Source organism: Felis catus, chromosome E2 (assembly GCF_018350175.1).
Source record: "Felis catus isolate Fca126 chromosome E2, F.catus_Fca126_mat1.0, whole genome shotgun sequence".
Taxonomy (NCBI): Eukaryota; Metazoa; Chordata; class Mammalia; order Carnivora; family Felidae; genus Felis; species Felis catus.
Window position 1 is genome coordinate 8509191 of NC_058382.1, and position 26573 is coordinate 8535763.

General features: G+C 40.0%; 1 protein-coding gene, 1 long non-coding RNA gene and 1 pseudogene across 10 annotated transcripts in view; 1 reads left to right on the top strand and 2 right to left on the bottom strand.

Moving 5' to 3' along the window:
• Window positions 1-26573, top strand: part of SLC6A16 (solute carrier family 6 member 16) — a 56108-nt gene that overhangs the window by 10336 nt on the left and 19199 nt on the right. For 4 of the 9 annotated variants that reach the window (XM_019819226.3, XM_045047225.1, XM_045047226.1 and 1 more), the window contains exon 1: window positions 11614-11738. The exons of 2 other annotated variants lie outside the window; for them this stretch is intronic. The gene's annotated coding sequence lies outside the window, so the exon portion shown is untranslated. Of the gene's footprint in view, window positions 1-11332; window positions 11461-11613; window positions 11739-11995; window positions 12327-26573 lie in introns of those variants that run through there. 3 more of the 9 variants (XM_019819230.3, XM_019819227.3, XM_023245245.2) reach the window with 3 other exon arrangements.
• LOC123382443 lies at window positions 1904-11460 on the bottom strand. Its single transcript, XR_006590820.1, has 3 exons — window positions 11322-11460; window positions 10181-10308; window positions 1904-2168 (listed from the first exon to the last, which is right to left on the bottom strand). It is a non-coding gene; the product is annotated as an uncharacterized LOC123382443 (long non-coding RNA).
• Window positions 20552-21010, bottom strand: LOC101099417 (annotated as a pseudogene).

The window sequence follows — 26573 nt, forward strand, 5'->3', positions numbered from 1 at the left end:
ATCAACTATGTACAACATGGATGTATGGCATGAAGTAGGGAACCGGGTCTTGTTTGCCTTGTGTCTAGGCTTTGGCCTTGTCTCCTTATCCTCGCACATGTACCCATCCAGCAACTGTCTCATTGATGCCTTCGTTGTGACTCTGGTCAACCTGCTTAGCATGCTGCTGGTCACATCTTTTTACTTCTGTGTCCTGGGCTTTTGGGCCACAGTCATCACGCACCGCTGCAGTGAGAAGTAAAGCCAGCCCCTTAGTTGAGGATGCCAGCGCCAGGGAACTACAAAACCTAAAGACCCTGACTTTCAACGTGCTACAGAGACTCCTGTCCACAGCTGGCAACATCAGGTGCACTTGCAAGTCTCTACTGTCCCGTGGAGCAAAACACAGAGACAGTAGAATCTCTGTCATATAATATTTTGCCCAGAGCCTCTTTCTGGCCCTAGAAATCTTCAAACTCAGAGATTGCCAGCCATCCACTTCAGAGTACCACCACAGAGATAGGCTAAAAGTGGCAAACATTCAAGATTACTCTGGTCTCAGATACCATCTAAGAGCACACCTATATGGAGAACTTTCCACTTGCTGAATGTTTTCACTTTTAACTTTCAACTCCTAAGTTTAGGGATTTCTGTCAATCTGTCGCACTTAAACCCCAAAAGGACTCTCAGAATGAGATTTTTTATTGTCTGCTCACCCCTTGTTTTTCATTCTTTAGGCATTAGTTTCAAAAACACTCATCAGACATTTAGAAAGAACTCTTTGTGTACCACAGAGATGTGGACAGGTGAATCAGACCACAGTTCTTGCTTTCACTGAGTTTTCAGTTTTCGGAGGGAGGAGGTGGGGGAATTGCATAATCAGACAGTCACAGACTCATGATAACTAATAACAGGGGTGATGGGGAGTATAGAAGACAGAGCCTTTAATTCTGACTGGGCTAGTCAGAGAAGGACTCCTAGAGGAGGCAAACCTAAGCTGAATTTGTCCCTATCCTAATCCATGTAAATAAGCACTCTTTTCTTCTAGAATTAACCCGGGAATATTCACGTGCTTATGCGCAAGAGTCCTCTGGGGTGTATACTTAGGAGTGGAATTGCTGGGTAGGGTGCCCACACCTTTAGTCTTACTGTGTGTTGTGTCATTACCAAAATGGCTTATGATGTGTGAGAATTCTGCATATTCCACTTTCTGCACGTTTGATTAGACTTGGTCACACTTTAAAATTTTTGCCAGTCTGGTGGGAGTGTAATGGTATTTTTTAATATTTAAAAAACATTTTATTATGAGGTATTACATACATATAGAAACACACACAAAACAACATATGCAGAATAAATAACTATAAAATAAACAGCACCCATGTTAAGAACTAGAATGACCCATAGAAGATCTCTGTGTATCTCTAATTATAAACTCTTACCTCACACCCACTGTCCTGGCTTCTATGGTAATTAGTTCTTTGGTGTTTTTTTTTATATTTTATTATCTACGTATGCATATCTAAGTAATGTAGTTTTGTTTGTACACTTATATGAAGCAATATAGTTTAACGTGTCCATTTATATAGTTTAACTTGTTCATTTACATATACATTCTCTTTGTATTCTTTTGTGTTTTACTTCTTTTATTTCAACGTGTGTTTGTAAGATTCGTCCATATAGTCTGTGCTTTTAATGCTGTATAATGTTGCAGTATATGAACATTCCACAATTTATTTATCCATTATACTATTGACCATTTAGAGTCTTTCCAGTTTTGGGCTATTAAAACAATGCTGTTCTAAACATTCTTACACGTGTTCCTGATGTACTATACATGTGCTTATGTGTGTAGGGTATATATCTACGAGTGAGATTGTTGATGCTGAGTTCTATGTTACCATGTGACAAATCACTCCGAAAGTAAATGGCTGAAACCAAGAATGATTTATTTTTTCTTAAGATTCTATGGGTTGGCTGGCAAGTTCTTCTATTGGGCTTGCATGGGTTAACTCGCATGTCTGCATTCAGCTGGGCCCAGCTGGGACTACACCGCTTTGCTGTGTGCGGTGTTGACAGGGCTCGCTTGAGCGCTCCGGTCAGCTGGTGGGTCCGCAAGGCCTGCTCTTTCCGGGAGGCCTCTCTGTGTGGCTAGCTTGGGCTTCCTCATATGACAGCTCACAGAGAACCTAGGTGGAATCAGCAAAGTGTCTTGAAGCCTAAGCATGGGAATACCCTCATTGTCGTTGCTGCTACATTTCTTTAGTCAAAGGAAGTCACAAAGCCACCCCAGATTTGAGGGGTGGAGAAACAGACTTTACCTCTTGATGGGAGGAACTGCAAAATACTATGGTCATGTTTCTACCCCACGTATAGCTTCAGTGGATAATGCCAGGTTACATTCCACAGTATTTAGGATTGTAATGGTCTTTCCTTCCACAGTATTATTAGGATTGTAATGGTCTTTCTATCTCTTGTTTCTGGTCTCACTGTCACACACACACACACACACACACACACACACACTTGCTTAATCTCCATGCTAGAATGCACAGCAAATAGTTACAGAATTGCTAGCTCATTCCATTGCGGAAACAAACATACTAATCCCAGAGTTCAGTATTTGTTGACAACTTTTTGTCTTTCTCCTGAATTTTATAGTTAAAATGCTGTGTTCAAAATTACTTGGGTTAGGGGCGCCTGGGTGGCTCAGTCAGTTGAGCAGCCGACTTCAGCTCAGGTCATGATCTTGCGGTCCGTGAGTTCAAGCCCCATGTTGGGCTCTGTGCTGACAGCTCAGAGCCTGGAGCCTGTTTCAGATTCTGTGTCTCCCTCTCTCTCTGACCCTCCCCCGTTCATGCTCTGTCTCTCTCTGTCTCAAAAATAAATAAATGTTAAAAAAATTTTTTTTTAAAAATTACTTGGGTTAGTTCTTTTTCCTTCATTATGATTGTCATTACTTGAAATAGTTATGTTCATTTGTTTCTGTTTATATGGAATTTTAATGTCCCTCAAACTTTTATTTTAATGTGAAACATTAATATGGTTTCAAAAGAGAAAATTATACAAAGGGACACTCAGAAATTTCACCAGCACTTCAACCCATTTCTCATCCATCCCTTATAGGTAAACCAATCTCATTATGTTTTTATTTATCCTTCCTGTGTGTGTTTGTAAAAACAAAGAGAAAGATGTATATATTTTTATTTACCCTTCTTTTTATTTAAAAGGAAATTGTTTTGGGGCGCCTGGGTAGCTTGGTTGGTTAAGCGTCCGACTTGGGCTCAGGTCATGATCTCATGGTCCGTGAGTTCGAGCCCCGCGTCGGGCTCTGTGCTGACTGCTCAGAGCCTGGAGCCTGTTTCAGATTCTGTGTCTCCCTCTCTCTGCCCCTCCCCCGTTCATGCTCTGTCTCTCTCTGTCTCAAAAATAAATAAACGTTAAAAAAAAAATTTAAAAGGAAATTGTTTTAAATGTTTATTCTTGAGAGAGAGAGAGAGAGAGAGAGAGAGAGAGAGAACGAATGGGGGGGGGCAGAGAGAGAGGGAGACACAGACTCGGAAGCAGGCTCCAGTCTCCGAGCTGTCAGCACAGAGCCTGATGCAGGACTCGAACTCACAACTGCGAGATCATGACCTGAGCCAAAGTCGGATGCTTAACCGACTGAGCCACCCAGGCCCCCCTTTTTACCCTTCTTTCTTATGCAGAAGTTAGTTTTTATCCTTTTTTCATTTAACACTATATCCTGGGAATCACTTTTCCATGTTAATTTTTTTCTTAGATGATCTAAGGCCTGGTGGTAGTGCCTGCCGTCCTGTAGATCAGTGGCTCCTCTATTCTTTAGAGTTCTCTTCACTCCTTAGTATGTAAGGCCTTGTTACAGTCAATAACTGGACACCATAAAAAGTCAAACCATTTTCTCTTTGAAAGATACCCGTGAAGATAATGAAAATGCATGTGCCAGTATTGGAGAAATTTATATGTTCTATACATTTATATTCAGAATCTGTAAAGAACTCCTAAAACACACTAAGAGGACAACCCAACAAAAGTGTGCATTTAACTTTCTACAGTCTGTTTAGAATTAATACTTCAGGGGCACCTGGGGGGCTCAGTCAGTTAAGCATCTGACTTCAACTCAGGTCATGATCTCACAGTTTGTGAGTTTGAGCCCCACACTGGGCTCTGCCACTGGCAGTGCAGATCCTGCTTGGGATTCTCTCTCCCTCTCTCTTTGCCCCTCTCCTACTCACACATTCACTCTCTCTCTCAAAATAAATGAATAGACTTTAAAAAAATGTACTGTTTGCTGTTGGGCTCCATTTCTGATGAGGAATTTGTAGTCTTTGAGATTGCTGTTGCTGAATATGTAGTGTATCATTTTTCTCTGCCTCTTTCAAGATTTTTTAATGTTTAGTTTTCAGTTTGATTTAAAAAAAATTTTTAATGTTTATTTTTGAGAGAGAGAGAGAGAGTGAGCTGGGGAGGGACAGAGAGAGAGGGAGATTACAGCATCCGAAGCAGGCTCCAGGGTCCGAGCTGTCAGCACAAAGCTCGACGTGGGGCTCGAACCCATGAACTGTGAGATCATGACCTGAGCTGAAATCGAGAGTCAGACACTTCACTGACTTGAGCCACCCTGGTGCCCCAACAAGTGCCCTCCTTAATACCTATCACCCATCTAGCCCATCTGATAAAGAGTTAGTATCCAAAATCTATAAAGAACTTACCAAACTCAACACCCAAAAAACAAACAACCTAGTTAAATGGGCAGAAGACATGAATAGACACTTTTCCAAAGAAGACATCCAGATGGCTAACAGACACATGAAAAGATGCTCTTTTTCCTTTGAAATATTTCCAAGCTTGTCTTTTATTATTTAAGCACAGCAGATATAATCTTCAACAATTCTAATATTTGGAAGTAACTTTAGGTCAATTTTTACTATGTTGTTTCTTATGGTTATTGCTCATGGTGTCTTCTTTTTGTGTACTTAATTGTCTCTTTGTCCTATTTATTTGACCATTATTTGTAGGAATTCTTAAGGCCTAGGATGAAGGTATATTCCTATAAATAGGACTTTTGTTTCTACCTGATGCATAGGGACATTAGAAAGAGACTACTTGAAACTCAGTTCTTGGCCTGAGTTCTTGAGACAACCAGGATCAAATATTTGGGCTGCACATCCAACCTAGGATTGACTTGGTTATGACATGTCAGGAACTTTATTTATTTATTTATTTATTTTTTCAATGTTTATTTATTTTTTGGGACAGAGAGAGACAGAGCATGAACGGGGGAGGGGCAGAGAGAGAGGGAGACACAGAATCGGAAACAGGCTCCAGGCTCTGAGCCATCAGCCCAGAGCCCGACGTGGGGTTCGAACTCACGGACCGCGAGATCGTGACCTGGCTGAAGTCGGACGCTTAACCGACCGCGCCACCCAGGCACCCCAGGAACTTTATTTTTTAAAAAATTTTAATGTTTATTTATTTTTGAGATAGAATGAATGAGCTGGAGAGAATCTTCAGACTCTGAAGCAGGCTCCAGGCTCCGAGATGTCAGCACAGAGCCCGACACAGGGGCTTGAACTCACAGACTATGAGATCATGACCTGAGCCAAAGTGGGACGCTTACATGACTGAGTCACCCCGGTGCCCCCCAGAGTTTTTTTTTTTTTTTTATTTTTTTTATTTTTCGGAGTTTTATTTTTTAATGTTTATTTATTTTGAGAGAGAGAGAGAGAGAGAGATAGAGAGAGAGAGAGAGTAAGTGATTAGGGGAGGGGCAGAGAGAGAGGGAGAGAGAGAAAATCCCAAGCACTCTCCATGCTGTCAGTGCAGAGACTAACATGGGGCTCGAACCCATGAACTGTGAGACCATGACCTGAGCCAAAATCAAGAGTCGAGTGCTTAACCGACTGAGCCACTTAGGCACCCCATGTCAGCAACTTTAAAACATTTCGCTTTGTTCTGATCATTTCTGAAGCAGCCTTCTTTGGCATTCCCTGTCTTGTGGAAGGGTTGAGTGCAAGCTTCTGGTTCATTTTTATACTGAAGGTGTAGTAGCCCTTTGAATTGCGAGATTAGGGGAAGACCTTCTGGTCTGATTCTTACTTTGTGCAGGCTCTGGTGCTTTATATCTGACCCTCATTCTCCTTTTATTTCTTAAAAGTCATAAAATTGGAAACTAGGGGTACAGTGCTGTATTTGGCTTTTACCTTTGGGAACAAGTTGCTTTGGAAGTCCCCTTTCCCCACTGTTTTTGTGTGCACTTCAATTTTTGTATAATAATTTCTCATTTTTTCAATATTTGAATTAAGAAGATTAAAAATATTTTTCAGACTTTTAAGTTATTTACAGTGAGAAGGTTGATCCAAATATTTAGCTTGCCTATTACCAAAAGGACATACAATATTTTGTTTTCTAAAATGTGATCAAACTATACTTAGTTCCCTGCACTTTGCATTTTGCTCTTAGCAGTAAGTTGTGTCAAGCCTTCTACTGCAGTTCGTGTAGAGCAATGAATTGGATTTTTAACGATCTGTAGGAATTGGTCAAGTGAAGAATGGTAGTGGGGTGAGGGTGGTCTTGGGCATGAAAGAGCATGGCCAGCCCTGAAATTGTAAGTAGTTAAGCGTGATTAGAGCATAAAATGTTCAGAGGATCATGGGAGGAAGATAAGGCTAAATAGGTCAACAGGATTCAGATGAAAAAGTCCAAGAAGCAGTTTCTCTCACTAGCTCACCTCCAGGGCAGCATTATGTACATGGTAATCTAAGTAAATGGTGCTTCCTGACATTCGGTAATGCAAAGCCTAGAAGATTGCCTTTTACCCACTAGTTAAGAAGAGAGCAAGGGAAGAGGTAGGTGGTGAATAAGACACCCGTCACTGCAGCAGATATCCCAGAGTTCCTGTGAAGATAATGCAAAACACTCCTCCTGGGCTTCCCCCATGGTCATAAGTTCTCCAGGCTCACATAAATTCATGATCCTGGAGGTGAGTACCTTCTAGGTTTCGTCCCAGGCTCTACCGTGCCTGGATCAATAATGCTAGGTTAGTGGTGCCCTTCCTTATCTAGAAGATAAGGGAAAAGGAGGCGATCTCCTGAGGGGCCAAATGGTCCTGTGTGATTCAACTCCTTACCCCCAGGAATGCTGAAATGCTTGAGAAGCTGACACCATAGGGAAATTCCCTCTTGAGGCCCAGCCCCCTTCCAATCTGGTTGATAGCCCTACTCTGCCTTGACTCCTGGCTGGACAGCCTTCTCCAGCACATCAAGAGCATTGTCCTCAGCCACTTGAGTGACTGCAACTTAGAGAAGCAGTTTTTGAAGGTCAGTAAAAGTAGGTGAGCAGGGCGTGGAGTTACTCAAAGCCTTTTGTGAAACAGAAATTTCAGCTTTTGCTAGCACCAGAAAAACATCCCAGAAGCACCAGGATAACCTGCAGCCCAGATGATGCAGAGAACTAGAACTTGCAGAATGCCCTCCACGGGTAATGCCAGGTAGACTGGTTTTCCATGTCAGAGGGTCAGCTTGGAGATCTGATTTTCTCAGTGACCCACAGCTTTTAGGGAGTTTTCCAGGGAAGGTAGATAGTATCCTTGTCTGTATTCTTTTGTTAAGTCCAAGGACACTTTAACTCCTACCCTCTCTCCCCTCAACAGGTTAAGGAGGGCCGAAGCCTTGCATTCATGGCCTTCGTTGAAACCATGTCATTCATTCCTGGGTCTGTCTGCTGGTCTTTCCTCTTCCTGTTTTTGCTGACATTGGGGCTGAGCACCATGGTAGGGATCATGCAGGGTGTCCTAACCCCACTCCAGGACACCTTTTCTTCTTTCAGGAAATACACAAAACAGCCTACCGGTACTCTGACCAATGCCCTACTCCTACCAATGGCCCTGATTTATCTGAGACTCTTACCCAGCCCAGGTCTATAACCTATGCTTAGCCCTTGTCACCCAACTAGACTTCTTTTTTTTTTAAATTTTTTTTTTCAACGTTTATTTATTTTTGGGACAGAGAGAGACAGAGCATGAACGGGGGAGGGTCAGAGAGAGAGGGAGACACAGAATCTGAAACAGGCTCCAGGCTCTAAGCCATCAGCCCAGAGCCTGACGTGGGGCTCAAACTCGCGGACCGCGAGATCGTGACCTGGCTGAGGTCGGATGCTCAACCAACTGCGCCACCCAGGCGCCCCCCAACTAGACTTCTGACCTTGATCCCATCCAGTGTTCCCTCCAGTGGTTGTCTTTGGGCTCATGTTCCTGTGTGGCTTCTTCTTCACTCGACCTTCAGGAGTCTACTTCATCAGCCTGCTGAATGAATACTGAACAGTCCTCCCCATCATCATCATCATCATCATCATCATCATCATCATCATCATATTTGAAAACATGGCTGTGGGCTGGGCCTGTGGGGCCAAGAGGTGATAGCTTGGGTCTATAGGGAAGGTTGACCCTTTCTGGTTGCTTCTGTTGTCACCCAGCTAGAGTGATGCAGGGACTCTTAAACTCAGGGCCTTCGGAGAAATATGTTTATTCATTCATTTAACATATTTCTTGAGTGCTTAATATGTGCCAAGCACTGTTTTAATCACCAAGGTTATTGAATAAAACAAGCATCCCTGTCCTCAAGGAATTTATATTCTAGTGGTGGTGACAGGCAGTAACCAGATGAACGAATAAAAATGTCAGGTGGTGACAACTGACAGGAGAAAATCAAAAGGTAAAGTAAAATGATCAAGAATGGGAGTATGTGTGGGTTGGATTGCAGGGAAGGCCTCTCTGATAAGGTGACATTTGAGCAGACTCCTGAAGGAAGTGAAGGAAGGAGCCATGATTTTGAGGAAGTATTCCAAGTAAAGGAAACACTGAGTACCAAGGCAAGAGGAAGCATCATGCCTGGAATTTTTGAGGAGCCAGGAGATCAGAGAGGTTGGAGTAGAATGTTCCAGAGAGATAACAGGAGATCAAGGAAGACCTTCTAAGCTATAGCAGTACTTAGTTTTTTTCTGCAGCACGAGAGGAGGCATTGGAAGGTTTTGAGCAGGGGAGTGACATCGTCAGATTTATTTAAAAAAATACCTATGACTGCTGTGTGGAGAATAGACTATGAGGAGTCAGGAGTGAAGCAAGGAGAACAGTTGGGTGCTATTGCAATATTCCAAAGAAAAGACAAAGAGAAGGGCCTTCGTGGCCAAAAGACCCCACTTGGATATTTATTGCAATTGAGAACATGCAATAAAGGAGTTGGATACATGGGCTTGAAGAAACTAAGAAAAGTTCCCCCCGAGGGTCAAGTGTTGCTGCCTTTTCCAGTCTGAGCTGGTTAGTATGGATACCCAGCATGTAGAAGAATCCCTCACACATCATATACATTTTCATATTCATGGAATGAATGAAAGGGACTTGGCCTTTATCCCAAGGGCATTGGGTACCCATGAACAATTTTGAGCAGTAGAGAAATGTTTGAAAATTTTTCTTGGGTCGCGATGCAAGACTGACTAGGGAGAAGCTAAGAGAGGATGAGTCTTGAGCTGAGGCAGAGTTTGGGAGATGAAGTAGAATATTTGAAAGATGCTAAGGTTGGGCTGCCCTCCACCCCCAAGGCTGGGTGAGGCCTGACTAGGCCTCCCACAGTCTTGTGGCCCTTCCTCCCAGGTTCCTTGAAGACTTGGCGATCATGTGGGGACCCCTCATCTCTCCCATCCATTGGCTGTGGTGCTTTCTCTGTCCCGTTGTGCTGCTAGCCCTGTTTGTGATTACTCTGATTCATCTGTCTCTGAAGACTATCACCTATGTGGCCTGGGACTCAGTGTGAGCTTCTTTCCCTAGACACTAGACCTTGCTAGAGAGTGGGGGCCAGATCTTTCAATCCACTCATGGCCTAAAGATGCTATCGTCTCATTCTCTGACTCCCTGAAGACTCATTGGTCATCTGCCCTGGTTCCTATCCCACCCTTCCCTTCTACAGTCCTCACTTTTCTGGGAACTTTGATGTTCTGAACCCCTTTCCCATCTTTCCACAGTCAAAAGAGGTGCTTCACCAATACCTATCATTGGGGCTTCTTGCAACGATTGCCCTTTTTCTCACTGTTATCCTCCCCATCCACACATGTTTTGCATACTGCCTCACCCACAGGATTCCCTTCAATCCCACAAGCCAGGGTAAGCTTATGATATCTTCCAAATCCTTACCCTTAATCCAGCCAACGCCCGTTAAAGAGGTCCAAAAGTAGGAAATCCTGCGAGGTGATAATCAAGTTGCTGATCAACCTGTTGTATGATTGCCTAACTTCATTCATTTGACTTGACATCACACATTCCTGGAAATAGCATAAGAGGCAACTCATACCAACTTGCAACTGTTGATGTCCCCAGACACAGAACTGCTATTATTCCCAAAAGTAGAGGCATAATTTGGTGGACACATGGGGCCTGGCTTTGCATCCCCCTCTCAGACCCCATCCTTCCTGGTTACCACTGTCACTGTGTTTTCCCCATCCCCTTCCTCAGTATATACACACGCCCATGATATTCACTATTTGTCATGTCTACCAAATCTGCTTCTTGACTGATCTGTCCAGCTCCTGGAAGGAAGCTGGAGGAGTAATGTTGTTGGTCAATAAATCAGTCCACCAGGACTAAGTCCTGGGTGTCAGCGGTTTTTTTTTTTCTATAAATGTCTTTTTCCCAAAAGTCTTCCATTCTTTTGAGAGCCAAATGTCCAGCCTAGAGTTCCTGCCCTATCCTTGTCATGGCAAATTCAGATCTAGATTACTAGACTTACTTTGTCTAGGGATTGGCCTTTAGCCAAGGGAAACGTGGGAAATGGGGTTTCAGCTAAGATGGAAAGGATATTAATCACTTGTCAATGGGACTTGGTAATCATATATGAGTCTAAAAATTTTATTTTTATTTTGTTAAGTTTATTATTTTGAGAGAGAGAGACAGAGTGGGGGAAGGACAGAGAGAGAGAGGGATAGAGAAGATCTCAAGTGCACTCTGCACTGTCAGCACAGAGCCTGATGCAGGACTTGAACTCATGAGCTACCAGATCATGACCTGAGCGGAAACCAAGAGCTAGACACTTAACTGGCTGAGCCACCCATGCACCCCTAAAAATTATTTTTAAAAAGAGGCTCCAAGACTGTGAATCAACACAAGTGGTTTAGGGAACTACCTATTGCTGAGCCCACTAGGGCCCCATATCTGCGTGGTAGGAGACCTGGCAGGTTTTACTACAGGGCTAAGTCAAATGAATTTGCCTAGTGGGTGATGACGAGTGGGTCTCAGAACTTCCGGAGGGGTGAGTCCACAACTGAGCTGACGTACTTACCAAAAGGAGATAGGGGTCAGTCAGCGACTGGGATTGGGAGCTGTGGGTAGAGGTGGTTGGGATTCCCGAAGATCCAGGGAATGGGTTTCCCTTAAGTACTCAGAGATCTCAGTATTTCGGATTGCTCAGCTACCACAAGGTAGTTGCCTCTACCTAACTTTCCGTGATTAAGGAAGAAAAAGCAGACATCCTAACCATTGGCGGGTGGGACTCGAGGGGTGGGCCTGGTAAACAGGAAGAGGTGTGGTCCCGGAAGTCTCTGGACCTCTGGTGTTTCTCGCTGGTCAAGCTTGGAAGATCGGGGTCATCACCCGTTGGCTCCTGTACCTTGTAGCCCCGCCCCTTACTTTCCTTCGCCACACCCCGCACCCCCGTCCAAACGATCTGTCTGCTGGAAGCTTGGTGCTATTGAGTTGGGTAAGGTGAAAATCAGCGGAGGCAGTCGTCTTCTCATGACCAAATAGTCTTGAGTTTTAAACCGCCTTCCTTTTGGGAACGCAGGCGTTCATCCTCCCTTCTGCCTCCCCATCCAGTTCTCAGCTTTGGGAATGGAACCTGCGTGGGGGAGGGGATTGAAAAGTAGGGGCCTACCGGATAAACGGATAGGAGTGGAATGAGGATCTTGGGGTGTCTCCACCCATTCTCAATTTTTATATTCTCCAGCTACTTGTTGAATGTCCTTTGGTACCTAACTGCAAGGTGGTTTGCAATGCGACTATCTCACACTGCTGTAGGGGCTCCTGATTAGAGATAGACCAATTTCTATCATAGACTCCTCTCTACTAGATAGCTCTGGGGATCCTACTGTCGAAAGTCGAGTTTCGTAGCACCCTTGCGTGTGATGAGCAGTTTCTTTAGCACTGCTCTTGGGAATCTCCGGCCTCATTAGACAAAAATGGAGCCCCGTCCCTTGGTATGGTACCTTATATGAGAATGGTATGAGACACAGCTATTGTCATCCTTAATTTTCATCAGGAGACCCAGAAAGAAAGAGGGGTTTACACGGTGAGTCAGGATAGCCTGATACAGATTCTTGCTGTGGCTTCTGGCCCTTCTATTTCGGAAATGTTCAAACATATGTAAAAGAATAACTTAATGAATTCCTTTGTACTCATCACCCATCTCGTGACCAACTGGCGACCAGTCTGTTTTCAACTTACCTCCTCCCACTGAAAGCCTCCCCATTATTTTGAAGCAGATCCCAAATTTATCATTTCATCTGTAGGTATGTCCATACATATCTGTAAAACATAAGAACCCTTTAAAAACAAAACCTGACAAGGGGCATCTGTCAGTTGAGCGTCCTACTTCAGCTCAGGTCCTGATCTCCTGGTTTGTGAGTTCGAGCCCCATATAGGGCTTTCTGCTGTCTGTGGGGAGCTCGCTTCCGAACCTCTCTCCCCCTCTCTCTGCCCTTCCCCTGCTCACTCTCTCTCAAAAATAAAAAATAAACATTAAAAAAATCCCCACAAACACCTGACAAAACTATTATCACACATAAAATAAATAACAGTACTTTTTAATACCATCAAATATCCAGTCAGTAGTTAGATTTTCCTGGTTGTCTCATATATATATATGTATATATGTGTATATATATATATATATGTATATATATATACACATATATATGTGTGTGTATATATATATATATACACATATATACATATATACATATCTATATATTTTTTTTCTGGTAGCTTTATCCTTTTTAACCGCTTTCTTCTTAACCTTTTTTTTTTTTTTTTTTTTTTTTTTTTACGTAATTTCTACATCCAAGGTGGGGCTCAGCTTATGACCGGGAGATGAAGAGTCACATACTCTACTGACTGAGCCAGCCAGGTGCCCCTTAACAGCTTTGTTGAGATGTAATTCACCTACCATACAATTCACACATTTAAAATGTACAATTCAGTGGCTTGTAAAGTATGGCAGGGTTGTGTACCCATCACCACAGTCTATTTTAGTACATTTCATTACCCCCAAAAGAAACCCCCCTCCCTTTTGCTGTCACCCCAAATGCTTCAGCCTCCAACCTCAACCTTAGACAACCACTAATCTACTTTTGTTTCAACAGAGTTGATTATTCTGGACATTTCATATAAATGAGATCATACAATACATGTAGTCCTTTGTGACTGGCTTTCACAGAGCATAATATTCAAGTTTCATCCCTGTATAGCATATTATCAGTATTTTATTTCTTTTTATCGCCGAATATTCCATTGTATTGATATACTACATTTTATTTATCCAGTTGATGGACATTTGAGGTTGTTTCCACTTTGGGGCTATTATGAATAATGCTGTGATGAATATTCATGTACAATTTGGGGGGGGGGACATATGTTTTTCTTTCTCTTGGCAGATACTTAGGAGTGGAATTGCTCGATCGTGTCCCAACTCTGTTTCACTATTTGAGAGACTGTCTCAGAACTTTTTTAGATTGTTTGAATCATCATCCAAGTAAAATTCGTATGTTGTAATTTGTTGCTGTATCCATTAAGAATCTTTTGGGGTACTTGGTGGCTCAGTTGGTTAAGAATCAGACTCTTGATTTTGGCTTAGGTCATGATCTCACAGTTCGTGGGACTGAGCCCCATGTCAGGTGGCACGCTGACAGTACAGAGCCTGTTTGGGATTCTCTCCTACTCTCTCTCTGCCCCTCCCTGCTCAATAAATAAACTTAAAAAAATTTTTTTTTTAATCTTTGTTTATTTTTGAGAGAGAGACAGCGTGTGAACAGGGGAGGAGCAGAGAGAGAGGGAGACACAGAATCTGAAGCAGGCTCCAGGCTCTGAGCTGTCAGCACAGAGCCTGATGCAGGGCTCAAACTCACGAACTGAGATCATGACCTGAGCCGAAGTCGGACACTCAACCGACTGAGCCACCCAGGTGCCCCTAAATAAACTTTTTTTTTTTTAAAGGATCTTTTGAGAGAGGGAGGCAAACCAGAAGAGACTCTTTTTTTTTTTTTAATTTTAATAAAACAGTTTTATTTAATCCAAGATTGCCAAAACATCATTTGAACATGTGACCAATATAAAAATTGAGACATTTTATATTCTACTAAGTCTTCAAAATCCAGTGTGTATTTAAAACTAATAAGCACATCTCAATTTGAACACTAAATTTTTACCAGAAAATATTTGATCTGTATTTAAATTTCCTAAAATCCACATGTGAAAAAGTAGATTCACATATCCAGGTTGTTCTAAACATACTTAAAAAGTTCTCTAGGGGCGCCTGGGTGGCGCAGTCGGTTAAGCGTCCGACTTCAGCCAGGTCACGATCTCGCGGTCTGTGAGTTCGAGCCCCGCGTCAGGCTCTGGGCTGATGGCTCGGAGCCTGGAGCCTGTTTCCGATGCTGTGTCTCCCTCTCTCTCTGCCCCTCCCCCGTTCATGCTCTGTCTCTCTCTGTCCCAAAAATAAATAAAAAACGTTGAAAAAAAAATTAAAAAAAAAAATTTCTCTAGTAACTGAATCAAGTAGAAGTTTTTAAATTATATTTAAATAAGTTAAAAAGTCACTTTCTTAGTCACACCAGCTACATTTCAAGTGCTTGTGAGCTACATGTGACTAGTGACTGTTAAGTCTATGCTGTTAAGTAATATACCTTCTTGTATATTACTATCTACTTTTTATTTCTATTTAGCTTTTTATCACTTAAAACAAATCTGAACCTTTTAAACTTTATCTATTTTGTTGGTTATGTATATATTCCAGTGGTTAATCTGATTTTGTGCCAAAGAGACTCTTAAATACAGAGAAAAAACTGAGGGTGTTTGGGAGTGTGGGGGAGAGGGGAAAATGGTTATGGGCATTGAGGAGGACACTTGTTGGAATGAGCATTGGGTGTTGTATGTAAGCCAATTTGACAATAAATTATATTCATAAAAAAAGAATCTTTTAATCTGTAGATCTCCTGCCCTCTTTTCCCCCCTCTGCAATATATTTAGTGATGAAACTGGGTTATTTGTCCTGTAGTTTCTAACCATCTGGAATTTGCTGCTTCCCTCCCTGTGGTGTCATTTAATATGTTCTCTGTTCCCTGGCTTTCTTATGAATTGGTAGTTAGGGCAAGAGGTTGATTCGTTTTAGGGTCAGTATTCTGTCAAGAATACTTCATGAATGGTTTCATATGCTTCTGTCAGGAGGCAAAAACTCTCTGGATGTTCTCTCTTTTTGTCATGTGAGCAGCCATGAATAGTCATTGTCTAGATACACATATTCATTAGAGATTATGAAATGGTGGTATTCCAGCTTTATCATTCCTTTTTTTTTTTTTTTTTTTTTTAGCTGGAATACTTCTAGAAAGAGAAACTTCCCTTTACCAAACATTTGTTGCCCTGGTATACAGTTTGTATGAGGAAAGCAGAATAAACTTTGATTCTTTCCTCTCATTTGCCAGCTTAAAAAATGAATTTATTGCCTAATACTCTGCAAAAATGGTCATTGAGTTTTTTCTTTTTAGCATCTCTCCGGACTCATAGATTTACATATATTTGATGTATTTCCATCCATTGCAGCTATTCTTTTTTAATTTTTAAATGTTTTTTTAATGTTTATTTATTTTTAACAGAGAGAGAGAGAGAGCGAGCATGAGTGGGGGAGGGGCAGAAAAGAGGGAGACACAGAATCCAAAGCAGGCTCCAGGGTCTGAGCTGTCAGCACAGAGCCCGATGCGGGGCTCAAACTCACAGACTGTGAGATCATGACCTGAGCCAAAGTTGGACGCTCAACTGACTGAGCCACCCAGGCGCCCCTATTCTTTTTTAATTTTTAATTTTTTTTAAAATTTATTTTTGAGAGAGAGAGAGAGAGAGAGAGACAGAGCATGAGCAGGGGAGGGGCAGAGAGAAAGAGGGAGACACAGAAGCCAAAGCAGGCTCCAGGCTCTGAGCTGTCAGTACAGAACTCAACGTGGGGCTCAAATCTGTGAACCATTAGATCATGACCTGAGCTGAAGTCGGCAACTTAACCGACTGAGCCACCCAGGCGCCCTTGCAACTATTCTTATTGATGCTCAAATCATCTCATTTTTGGCACATGGAAGCATTTTCAGTTTGACTCCTGCGTCCTTTTGACAAGACCACAGAAGTATATAATAATTTCTTTGATTTCTGGTATGACCTTCTGGTCTAGGATTAATTTGTACATTTCATACCCAGCTCTGAAATCTGCTATTTTTCTAAGGATACTTAGTTCCTTTTGATGGGAAGTGGTATTTAGAGATCACAATTTTGTGCTAGGGGTGTTCATTGCTACCGCATTGCTCATTGTTTCTAGGTCTTTTCAATAGATAGAGCTAGGAAGTAGTCTTCTAAGGTTAAATACATCATAAATTCATACTTATTTTTTCAATTCAAATTCAGGATTATAGGGTTTTTACTTAGCTTCTCAGATCTTACATTTACATATTTTCCTGTCATGTGGTCTGATGCTCTTGATGTTTCTCAGCTAAGTTGGTGCCCACAAGCCCTCACACTCATTGTTTCCCAAATTGAACTCATCATTGTCTCTATCAATTTTCGCATCCCCAAACCTACAAATCCACCTGTGTTCCCACCTAGGGAGCAGGGCAGGTGGACCTAGAGCCTAGGCAGGCAAATTGAGGCAAAACATGTTTTAGGACTCTGGGTGGTAGGGTTTGTAGACCTCTAATATGGAAATGTCCACATGTCCCGTCACTGGTATAGGTGTCCAGGGCAGCAAGACTAATCCCAGACCCAGTGACTGGTAGAATGTTGTTGCAGTCTCTGTCTTGAGCAGCTTCTTGGCCTGGTAAGAAGAATATAGCATTTAGAGACAAAGAAATCTGTGTGTGTTTGTTTATTATATCAAACCCTTAGGTAGTTCCATGACCTTTAGCAAGTCACTTTCTCTCCTTCGTCTTAGCTTTCTTATCTGTCAAATGGAGACGGGGAATTAATCCCACAGATTTCTTGGAGAAACTAATTTTTTAATATTCTTATTTTATTATTTTTTAAAGTAATCTCTACACCCAACCCAAGGCTCGAACTCACAACCTTGAGATCAAGTGTCATAGCCCTACTGACTGAGCCAGCCGGGTGTCCCAGAATGTCATTTAAATGCAGTCATGCTGTATGTAGCCTTTTGAGTCTGATTTCTTTCATTTTGCATAATATGTATGAAATTCATGGATGTTGTTCATTGTATCAATATTCCCTGTTCTTTTTTTACTGCTAATATTGCATTCCATGAATGTACCGTTTATCTTTTATTCAGTAATTGAAAGACATGTGGGTTTTTCCAGTTTGGGCGATTATGAATAAAGTAGCTATAAACATTGGCATACAGGTTTTTGTGAACAAAACTTCTTGGGAAAATACCTAGGAGTGGTACTGCTGGGTTATATGGAAAGCATATGTTTAACTTTTTTAAGAAACTGTGACTCTTTATGGCTATACCATTTTGTATTCCATTTTTTCCAATTTTCTTATTGTGGTAAAATACATATAAAACTTAAACCATCTTAACCAGTTTAAAGTGGTATTAAATACATTAATAGTTTTTACAACCATCACTACCATCTGCTTCCATATTTCCTTCATCCTGTAAAACTGAAACTGTGTACATTACACAATAAATCCCTATTATTCCACCCTCCACAGTCCCTAGCAATTACCATTCTACTAGTGTTTGTCTCCATGATTTTGATTATTCTAAATTTTTTTTTCAACGTTTATTTATTTTTGGGACAGAGAGAGACAGAGCATGAACGGGGGAGGGGCAGAGAGAGAGGGAGACACAGAATCTGAAACAGGCTCCAGGCTCTGAGCCATCAGCCCAGAGCCTGACGCGGGGCTCGAACTCGCAGACCGCGAGATCGTGACCTGGCTGAAGTCGGACGCTTAACCGACTGCGCCACCCAGGCGCCCCTGATTTTGATTATTCTAAGTACGTTATATAAGTAGAATCATGCAGTTTTTGTCTTTTTGTGACTGGCTTATTTCACTTAGTATAATCCTCAAGGTTCATCCATGTTGTAGCATGTCAGAATTTCCTAATTTTTTAAGGCTGTATAATATCCCATTACATTGATATACTGCATTTTGCTTATCCATGTATCCCTCAGTGGACACTTGGATGGCTTACATATTGTAGCTATTGTGAATAATGCTGCTGTGAACATGGGTGTAGAAAAATATCTTTGAGACCCTGCTTTCAGTTATTTTGAGTATATAACCGGAAGTATAAATGCTAAATCATATAGTAACTGTGTTTTTAATTTTCTGCGGAATTGCCGTACTGTTTTCTGCACAGCAGCTGTACCATTTTTCAGCCACCAACAGAGCATAGGGGTTCCAATTTCTCCACATCCCCACCAATACTTGTTCTTTTCTTTTTTTTCCTTTTTTTCTTTTCTTTTTTGTACACTAGACATATTAACGAGCTTGAGATAGTGTCTCATCATAGTCTTTTGCCCATTTTTGAATCAGATTGTAGAATTCTCTATATATTCTGGATATGAATCCCACATCAGATATATGATTTCACAAGTATTTTCTTTTATTCTATGGGTTTCATTTTGACTCTGTTGGCATTATCTTTTGATAAGTGAATTGGAACATTTTTTCATGATATCTAACTTATTTATATGTTTTTTTGTTGCCTGTGCCTTTGGTGTCATATCCAAGAAATCATTGCCAAATCCAATGTCATGAAGATTTTTCTCTATGTTTTTTTCTAATAGTTTTACAGCTTGAGGTCTTATATTTAGGTCTTTGATCCTTTTTGAATTAATTTTCATATGTGGTATTAGATAAGGGTCCAACTTCATTATTTTGCACGCAGATATCCAGTTTTCCCAGCACCATTTGTTGGAAAGACTATTCTTTTCCTATCAGACGGTCTTGGTGCCATTGTCAAAAATCATTTGACCGTGTATGCAAAGAGCTCTCCATTCTATTTTATTGGTTTATATGTCTGTCTTTATGCCAGTACCACAGTGTTTTGATTACTGTAGCTTTGTGTACTAAGTTTTGAAATCAGAAAGTATGAGTCCTTCATCTTTTTTCTTCTTTTTTTAAAAATTAAATTAAATTATTTTTATTTTTATTTATGAGAGAGAGAGACAAAGCATGAGCAGGGGAGGGGCAGAGAGAGAGGGAGACACAGGATCCAAAGCAGACTCCAGGCTCTGAGCTCTCAGCACAGAGCTTGATGTAGGGCTCGAACTCACAAACCGCAAGATCATGCAGATGCCTCTTTGTTCTTCCTTTTTAAGATTGTTTGGCTGTTCAAGATCCCTTGAGATTCCGTAGGAATTTTAGGATGGAAATTAAAATTTCTATTTTTAAAAAGTCACTGGGATTTTGATAGGGACTGCATTAAATCTGTAGATTACTTTGGATAGTATTAACATCTTAAAAACATTGTCTTCCAGTTCATGAATATGAGATGTTTATCTTTATTTATGTCTTCTTTAATTTCATTCAGCAATATTTTATAGTTTTCATTGGATAAGTGTTTCACTTCCTATTGTGTTAATTTCTAAATATTTTATTCTTTTTGATGCTATAGTAAATAGAATTGTTTTCATAATTTCCTTTTCAGATTATTAGCTGTCTGTATACAGAAATGCAACTGATTTTTGAGTGTTGACTTTGTATCCTGCTACTTTGCTGAGTTCATTTATTAAACTTTTTTTAATAAAATCATTAGATTTTGAACATAAAATATCATACCATCTATGAACAGAGATAATGTTACTACTTCCCTTACAATTTGGATGGCTTTTTAAATTATTTATTTATTTATTTTTGGGTGATCACATTTATTGAAAGGGTTGGAAAAAAATTGAATGCACTTTAGTGTAAGAATTTTTGAGTTATCTGCAAATCAACTCATTTCAGGAGTGGAAGGATCCTTGGTCATTTCTTAATATCAAAATTTACACAGGTTTCTCTTTTGAATGTCTTCTACATTTAAAGAGGCAATCGTACAAAGTCTTCCATATTCCATACGTGATGAATTCTTTGTTTCAGCCAATTCTTTTAAAAAAAACTTTATGTTTATTATTTATTTTTGAAAGACAGAGTGAGAGTGGGGAGGGGCAGAGAGAGGGAGACACAATCTGAAGCAGGCTCCAGGCTCTGAGCTGTCAGACCAAACCCCGATGCGGGGCTTGAATCCACAAACTGTGAGATCATCACCTGAGCCGAAGTCAGCCGCTTAACCTATTGAGCCACCCAGGCACCCCTGTTTCAGCCAATTCTTAATGGAGGGCAACTAGTACAACATCTCCTGGGACAAAGAGCATCAGAATATTCCATTTTGTGTATATACATACACACACAAATATCTTTGTATGTTTCCTCATCAATTTCTATGGTAATCACAGTTTCTTCCACATCTCTCAACATTGTATTTACATCCTGATCATAAACAGGTAGTCTTCCTTGAAACTCTCTTTTGTTTATCATTTTCATATAAATTCACTCATCAAGGCCAAGCCTGATGAGATCCAGGGCTCTTCTACAAGTGCTGGTAGTTTGTTGATGGTCCACGTCGTCTGCCATGTTTCAAACCCTGAACCCTTTCCCCTGGATGCCTTTTACTTCTTCTTGCCTAAGTGCTCTGGCCAGAACTTCCAGTACTGTGGTGAGTAGAATGGTAAAAAGAATGAATAGAATAGAATGGTGAAAGTGAGCATCCTTGCCATGTTCCTGATCTTAGTAGGAAAGCCTTCAGTCTTTCACCAGTAATGTTTACTGCAGGTTTTTCATATATGACTTTTATTATGTTGAGGTAGTTGCCTTCTGTTACTAGTTTGTTGAATATTTTATGAAATAATGTTGAATTTTGTTAAATTCTTTTTATGCATCTATTGAGATGATCATGATTTTTAGCTTTCATTCTGTTAGTGTTGAATCATCATTGTGTTCCAGGAATAAATCTCTCCTTGTCATGGTGTATTATCCTTTCAATATGCTGCTGAGTTCAGTTTGCTCATATTTTATTGAAGGCTTTTGTGTCTATATTAATCAGGGATATTGGTCTGTAGTTTTCTTTTCTTGTAATATTTTTGTTTGGGTTTGGTATCATGATAATGTTGACCTCATAAAATGAGTTAGAAATTATTTCCTTCTCTTCAGTTTTTGGGAAAACTTTGAGAAGGATAAATACTAGTTTTTCTTTAAATGTTTGGTTTATTGGGGTGCCTGGGTGACTCAGTCAGTTAAACATTGCACTCTTGATTTTGGCTCAGGTCATGATCTCAGAGTCATGAAATCGAGTGTTGGGCTCCACACTGGGTGTGGGACCTGCTTAAGATTCTCTCTCTCTCTCTCTCTCTCTCTCTCTCTCTCTCTCTCTCTCTCCCTCTCTCTCCCTCCCTCTCCTCATGCTCTCACTCTCTCTCTCTAAAAAAATAAATTAAATTAAAAAAATAAAAAATAAATGTTTGATATATTTCATCAGCGAAACCATCAGGTCCAGGGCTTGTTGTTGTAAGATTTTTTTTTGAAAGACTTTTTTTTGTTTTGTTTTTTTTTAGAGAGACAGGGGGAGAGTATGTGTGAATGGGGGAGAGGGGCAGAAAGAGAGAGAGAGAGAGAGAGAGAGAGAGAGAGAGAGAGAGAGAGAGAGAGAGAGAAAAGCTCCACACTCAACATGAATCCCTATTTGGGGCTTGATCCCACAACTCTGGGATCATGACCTGAGCTGAAGTCAAGAGTTGGATGCTCAACATGCTCAACCAACTGAGCCACCCAGGCGCTCCTTGAAAGATTTTTTATTAGTGATTCAGTCTTCTTACTAGTTACATCTAGTCAGATTTTCTGTTTCTTTGTGAATACGTTTTGGTGGTTTTGTGTTTCCAGGAATTTGTCCATTTCACCTAGGTTATATAGTTTGTTGGTATGTAATTGTTCATGATACTCTCATAATCCTTTTTATTTCCATAAATAGGATTTCCATAGAATAAGTTGTGTCCCCACTTTAATTTCTGATTTTAGTAATTTGAATCTTCTCGCTTGTTTTCCTTAATCCATCTAGCTAAAGGTTTGTCAATTTTGTTGATCTTTCCAAAGAACCAACCTTCAGTTTCATTGATTTTCTCTACTTTTCTATTTTCTATTTCATTTATCTCTGGTCTGATCTTTAGTATTTCCTTCTTTCTGCAAGCTTTGGGTTTAATTTGTTCTTCTTTTGTAGTTCTTTAAGTTGTAAAGTTAGGTTGTTGATTTGAGATCTTTCTTGTTTGTTAATGTGGGCATTTACAACTATAAATATCCTCCTTCATACTGCTTTCATTGTATGCCATAACTTTTGGTATGTTTTCATTTTTATTCACCTCTAAGTATTTTATAGTTTTCCTTGTGATTTCTTCTTTGATCCACTCATTGTTTAAGAGTATGTTTTTTAATTTCCACAATTTTGTGTATTTTCCAGTTTTACTTTTGTTATTGATGTCTAACTTCATCCCTTTGTGGTCAGAAAAGACACTTTATATAACTGTCTCTTAAAATCTGTTGAAACTTAATTTGTGGCCTAACATATGATCTACACTGGAAAATGTTCCACGTGCTCTTGAGAAGAATATATATGCTGTTGTAGGTAGTATTCTGTTTGTGTCTGTTAGATCTAGTTGGTTTATTATGTTAAGATCTCTGTTTCCAGATGGTAATCCTGTCCATTATTGAGAGTGGGGTATGAAAGTCTCCAGTTGTTATTGTAGAACTATTTCTTCTTTTAGTTCTATCTATATTTATGGTCTGTAATTAGGTGTGCAAATACTTATAATTGTTACATATTCTTGCTGTATTGAACCTTTTATTAATATATAATGTCTTCCTTTGTCTCTTGTAAAATTTTTCCATTTAAAGTCTGTTTTTTCTGATATTAGTATAGCCACCCCTGCTCTCTTTTGGCTGCTATATTTTATGGCATATCTTTTTCCATTCTTTCAATCTATTTGTTTGGCTGCTATATTTTATGGCATATCTTTTTCCATTCTTTCAATCTATTTGTGTCTTTGGATCTAAAATGAGTTTCTTGTAGACATAATATAATTGGATGTGTTTTTATGCATTCTGAAAATATGCCTTTTGATTAGATAATTTAACCCATTTACATTTAAAGTAATTACTGATAAGGGGAGATTTAATGCTATCATTTTGCTATTTGTTTTCTATGTACCTTAGAGCTCCCCTTGCCCTCATGCTTATTTCCTTCTTCCTGTCTTCTTTGGTGTTTAATTATTATTATTATTTTTTGTAGTGAAATGTTAAAATTCCTTTCTCATTTCATTTTCTGTATATTTTATAGCTATTTTCTTTATGGATACCATGGTATTTACATATAACATCCTGAAGTTATAACATTCTAATTTGAATTCCTACCAGCTTAACTTCAATAACATACAAAAACTGCCTGTTTATAGCTCCATCACCACTCTTTTTGGTTGATGATGTCACAGAATACATCTTTATATATTGTGTGCCCCAAAACACAAACTAATAATTCATCTCAATGCACTAGTATCTTAATTTATATAGAAAACCAAATGTGGAGTTACAAACATAAATTGCAATAATACGAGATTTTAGACTAATATTTTAAAAAATATTTATTTATTTTGAGAGAGATAGAGTAGGGGAGGTACAGAGAGAGAGGAGAGAGAAAATCCCAAGCAGGCCCTGTGCTGTCAGCACAGAGCCTGATGTGGGGCTTGATCCCACAAACCTTCAGATCGTGTCCTAAGCCAAAATCAAGAGTTGGATGCTTAACCAACTGAGCCACCCAGGCACCCATAGATTAATTTACATTTTTAAAAATGAACCAGCTCTTAGTTTTGTTGATCTGTTCTACTGGTTTTTTGTTTGTTTCTATATTGTTTATTTCTCCGCTCATCTTTATTATTTTCCTTTTTCTGCTGGTTTTAGGCTTTATTTGCTGTTACTTTTCTAGCTCCTTTAGGTGTAAGGTTAGGCTGTTTATTTGGGACCTTTCTTGCTTCTTGAGATAGGCCTGAATTGCAATATACTTTCCTCTTAGGACTGCCTTTGCTGCATCCCAAAGAGTTTGGACTGTTATGTCATTGGCTTCCATGTATTTTTTTTATTTCTTCTTTATCTCCTGGTTAACCCATTCATTCTTTAGTGGGGTGTTTTTTAACCTCCATGTATTTGACATGGCTTTGTCATGACATGACTTTCCAACTTTTTTCTCGTTTGACTTCAAGTTTCATAGTGTTATAATCTGAAACTGTGCATGGTATGATCTTTATCTTTTTGTACCTGTTGAGGGCTGATTTGTGACCAAGTATGTGATCTGTTCTGGAGAATATGTGCACACAGTAGGGCACCTGGGTGGCTCAGTCGGCTGAGCGTCCGACTTCAGTTCAGGTCATGATCTCAGGACTCATGGGTTCAAGCCCCGCATCAAGCTCTGTGCTGACAGCTCAGAGTCTGGAGCCTGCTTCAGATTCTTTGTCTCCCTCTCTCTGCCCCTCCCCAGCTCGCAGCTTGCACTCTGTCTCTCGCTCTCCCAAAAAGAAAATAAACATTAGAAGAAAAAAGAATGTATATTGTGCTGTTTTAGGGTGAAATGTTCTGAATATATCTGTTAAGTCCATCTGGTCCAGTATGTCATTCAAAGCCATTGTTTCCTTGTTGGTTTTCTGCTTAGAATATCTGTCCATTGCAATTTTTAAAAATCTTTTGGTTTCTTGGGGCTCCTGGGTGACTCAATAAGTTAAGGGTCTGCTCTTGATTTCAGCTCAGGTCTGATCTCACACGGTTCATGAGTTTGAGCCCCATGTTAGGCTCTGCACTGACAGCACGAAGTCTGCTTGGGATTCTCTCTTCTACCTCTTTCTCTGTCCCTCTCCTGCTTGTACTCTGTTGGTCTCTCTCAAAACAATAAATAAACATTAAAAAAATTTTTAAATGTATTGGCTTCTTGAAATCATCTCTTTCATGTAGAAAATAAAAAGTAGAGTTACAAACTGTTGTTATAATAATAATAGCTTTTATAATCACCTATAATTTATATTTTTTGAGCTCTTTATTTTTTCATATGGCTCAAGTTAACATAGTTAGTATCTTTCATTTCACCCTGCAAATCTCCCATGAAATTTCTTGTAGGCAGTTCTAGTGGTAATGAATTCTTTCAGTTTTTGTTTATCTGAGAGTGTCTTAATTTCTCCTTTTTTTCTTTTTCAATATAAATATTTAGTGATATAAATTTCCTTTCAAACACTGTTTTAATTACAACACAGAAATTTAACATGTTATATTTTTATTTTTGTTTAGTGCATAATGTTTGCCAGTTTCCCTTAATAATTCCTCTTTGACACATAGGTTATTTTTAAGAGTATTGTTTAACTTTTAGACATGTGGGGGTCTTGAGGTATCTTTGCTTTTTTGGTGTGTGTGTGTGTGTTTTAATGTTGTTTTTTTTTTTTTAATTTTTGAGAGAGAAAGTGTGCAAGCGGGGGAGGGGCAGTGAGAGAGGGGGACAGAGGATCTGAAGCGGGGCTCTGTGCTGATAGCAGAGAGCCTGACACTGGGCTGGAACTCATGAACTTCAAGATCATGACCTGAGCCAAAGTTAGACGCTAAACTGACTGAGCCATCCAAGCGCCCTGTTTTTTGTTTTTTAATTTTTTAAATGTTTATTTATTTTTGAGAGAGAGAGAACATGAGAAGGGAAGGGGCAGAGATACAGAGAGAGAGAGAGAGAGAGAGAGAGAGAGAGAGAGAGAGAGAGAATCCCAAGCAGGCTGCACGCTGTCAGTACAGAGCTGGAGGTGGAACTTGATCTCATGAACCGTGAGATCATGACCTGAGCAGACATTAAGAGTCAGACACTCAACCGACTGACACCCCCTCAAGGTGTCTTTGTTTTTTATTCCTCGTTTAATTCTGTTATGGCCAGAGAACATACTGTGTGTGATTTTATTTTTTTTTAATTGTTATGGCTTGTTTTGTGGGCCAGGATATGATGTCTCTTGGCAGATTGCTGCATTCATTTGAAAATGTGTTTTCTGCTGTTGGAGTATTCTAGAGATGCAACTTAGATTATGTTGAGTGATAATGTTATTTAGGTCTTCTCTCTTCTTGATTTTCTGTCTGCTTGTTCTGTGAATTAGACAGGAGTGATGAAGTTTCAAAGTGTAATAGTGGGTTCTCTATTTCTCCTATCTATTTCTCCTATCATCTCTATTATTTTTTGCTTCATGTATTTGGAGCAATATTTTACGTATATATACATTCAGGATTG